Below are 3,424 nucleotides of genomic sequence, written 5' to 3'. Positions count from 1 at the left end.
AAAAAAAAAAAAAAAAAAAGAAAAGAAAAATAATCACATAAGAAATTACCAGGCTGGGTGCTGTGGGTCACACCTGTAATCCCAGCATTTTGGTTGGCTGAGGTGGGTGGCTCATTTGAGGTCAGGAGTTCAAAACCAGCCTGACTAACATGGTGAAATCCCATCTCTACTAAAAATACAAAAGGCCGGACACGGCAGCTCACGTCTGTAATCCCAGCACTTTGGGAGGCCGAGGTGGGTGGATCACGAGGTCAGGAGTTTGAGAGCAGCCTGGTCAACATAGTGAAACCACATTTCTACTAAAAATGCAAAAGTTGCCCAGACATGGTGGCACGCACCTGTGGTCCCTGCTACTCGGGAGGCTGAGGCAGGAGAAGCCTTGAACTCAGGAGGCAGAGTCTGCAGTGAGCCAAGATTGCGCTGCTGCACTCCAGCCTGGGCAACAGAGGGAGACTCCATCGCACAAAAAAAAGAAAAAAAAAACAAAAGAAGTTACTGATATGACTGAATTGGTCACCATAGGTGAACATTTTAAGAGAGTTCTAGAATGTAAAATATCCAATGCTGAAAGAAAAGAATGCAAAGGATAATGAAGTCTTTGCAGCTAAAACAGCTGAAAGGATAAGAACAAGGGGAGCTCCCCTTACTATTAAAACTCAAACTCACTTTGTTGTAAACAAAGAAACCCTGCTCCAGTTGCCTGCCACCTTTGAAACCGTCAGGCTGTTTGGAATGAAGATTGTTCACTCTCACACCAGGTCTCTACTGGACCGAACCCTTTTGACCCAGACACTGTTCGCATTAGAGGACATTTCTTTTCCTTCCTTTTTTTTTTTTGAGACTGAGTCTCACTCTGTCATCCAGGCAAGAAGACTTTCCATGAACTGTCGACGGATAATGATCAGACCTTCCATGACCCAGAACCTGGAGCTAATGGCTTTTAGAAACAAAACCAGAGGAAAACTGTCCTTGAGCCTCATTGGAAGGGATTCTACCACATGAGTTACCTTTAAGGATTGGAAATCCTCTTCGAGAGGTAGATGGTGTTAGGAAATCGCTTTCCCAAAATGACAGAATAAGACTCCACGTGACTTCCTTCCATGGACTTGCTATTGTCTTGCATTAACACAAAAGGTTCCAATTTATACTTCTATTTTCATAGGAATTTTTCCTTCTCAAATCAAACATCCTCTAAGATCCTCTATTCAAAACGTAGCCATGTAGCCACTCTTTTTTTTGTTGCTGTTTCTTTCTTTTTTTTTTTTTGAGACGGTATCTCGCTCTGTCGCCCAGGCTGGAGTACAGTGGCACCGTCTCGTCTCACTGCAACCTCTGCCTCCCGGGATAGAGCAATTCTCCCACCTCAACCAGTAGCTGGGATTACAGGCGTGTATCACCGCACCCAGCCTCAATTTTTCTTCACTGTAAACCTGAGTAATCTACAGTTGCTTTTATGGAGAGAAAAAGGCAGTGAGTTGTCTGATCAATGAGATTTGGCCCCGGGAACTCATGGCATGAGAATGAAATCATGGTGATCAGCTCCTCCTATCCTTTACTTCCCTCTGGGTGTGTGTTACCTACCACCTTGCTTCTGTATGTGAGTGTTCAGACGGTTAACACGCAATACCAGGTGGACACACAGGGCCTGGATTATTCTAAGTGACCAGTGGGCATGAGCCCCTGAAGTTAAGCCTTCTCCTTGGGGGCCCTCACTTCAATCCAGACGCTGAGACCCTGCCTGCTCACTCTTGATGGGTGGATCCAGAACCCTCAACTTCTGACGGTTACCTGTGCCGGGAAAGGACTTCACTGCAAAAGGCGTGGCCCCTGCCCTGGAAGAGGAGGCCCACAGTGCGCATGAGCAGGAGCCTCAGGGCATCACCAACCCATGCCTGTCCCCATGGTGGGGAGCGGCCATTGCTGAATCAAACTAGCTCTCACCAGTAAAGACATCATATTCCCTTTTATCTAATTATGAAACTCATAGAGGCATGTAGTAACACTTGTAAAATATTTCTTTTTCTTTTTTCCTTTTTTCTTTTTAGTGGAGTTTCAGAGTTTCAGCTGGGATTATAGGCGCACACCACCATGCCTGGCTAATGTTTAATTTTTAGCAGAGATGTGGTTTTACCATGCTGGCCAGGCTAGTCTTGAACTCCTGACCTCAGGTGATCCTCCTGCCTCGGCCTCCCAGACTGCTGAGATTATAGGTGTGAGCCACCACACTGGGCCCATTCTATGGGTTTTGACAAATGGATAATGACACGTTTCCACCATTATAGCATCATGCAGAGTAGTTTCACTTCCTAAAAAGCCTCTCAGCTCTGCCTATTCATCCCACTGTACCCCAATCCCTGGCAGCCATTGGGCTTTCCGCTGTGCCCGCGGTCTTGCCACGGTCTTGGTGACGCTGTGGTAACTCCCTGTGTATCGTGAAGTCCAGCAATCAGAAAAAGTACACGTAGGCAACTTCATTTGTTTCTCATACATCCCCCACTCCTGCAATTAATACAGACAGGGTTCTCAACATAAGACAATCCAATAATACAGACAGCAAATGTCTCCTCTGAACTTTCCCTCCATCCCTCCCCCCTCTCCAGATAGTTCAGTTCAGTGTGCCTTCTTCCAGACTCTTCCATGAATTCTTAAACATCCTTATGTGCACATAGAGATGTCTGGGTTTTTTCTTTCTTGTTTTCGTTTGTTTGTTTGTTTGTTTTTGAGACGGAGTTTCGCTCTTGTTACCCTGGCTGGAGCGCAATGGTGAGATCTCGGCTCACTGCAACCTCCACCTCCAGGGTTCAAACAATTTTCCTGCCTCAGTCTCTCGAGTAGCTGGGATTATAGGCGTGCGCCACCACTCCCAGCTAATTTCATATTTTTAGTAGAGCCACTGCGCTCGGCCGGACAATGTCTGGTTTTATCTTTCCTTATAGAAATAGTGTTTTACTGTGGTATTGATCATCTCACCTTTTTCCACTTAAGTGTAAATCTTGAAGATTTGTCCTCATTCTAATTAGCTGGCATAGAGTAGTTTATAAAACGAATGGTGCACGGTTTAACCTTTGCCTGTTGATGTACATTTATTTTACTATTACAGACCATATGGTACTAAAATTCCTTGTCCACACTAAAGCTTCTCTTTGGCCTCTCAAAGCTTTCCCTGTATTTATCCCATCTCTTCTGGATCAATTTTCTTGTCTCTGATAAATCATTGTCTTCAGCTTATGACCAGGCTCTTCACAATCTTTCATTTTGAAAATGAAGCAAAAGGAAAAGAAAGAAAAACTGTGCTTGCTGCCATAGGAGTCTCTAGCTAGCATTCATTTCTTCCCATTTCTAGCAGAATTTCTCTAACGTGTTCTGGGCTGGGCACAGTGACTCACCCCTGTAATACTAGTACTTTGGGAGGCCAAGGCAGGCA

The 3,424-nt window shown here is 45.0% G+C and overlaps 1 protein-coding gene across 1 annotated transcript in view; it reads left to right on the top strand.

Moving 5' to 3' along the window:
* Positions 1-3,424, top strand: part of LOC105551407 (PRAME family member 17) — an 8,746-nt gene that overhangs the window by 656 nt on the left and 4,666 nt on the right. The window lies entirely within an intron of this gene.

Source organism: Mandrillus leucophaeus, unplaced genomic scaffold (assembly GCF_000951045.1).
Source record: "Mandrillus leucophaeus isolate KB7577 unplaced genomic scaffold, Mleu.le_1.0 Scaffold52, whole genome shotgun sequence".
NCBI classification, from domain to species: Eukaryota; Metazoa; Chordata; class Mammalia; order Primates; family Cercopithecidae; genus Mandrillus; species Mandrillus leucophaeus.
This window is presented reverse-complemented; position numbering and strand designations above follow the sequence as displayed.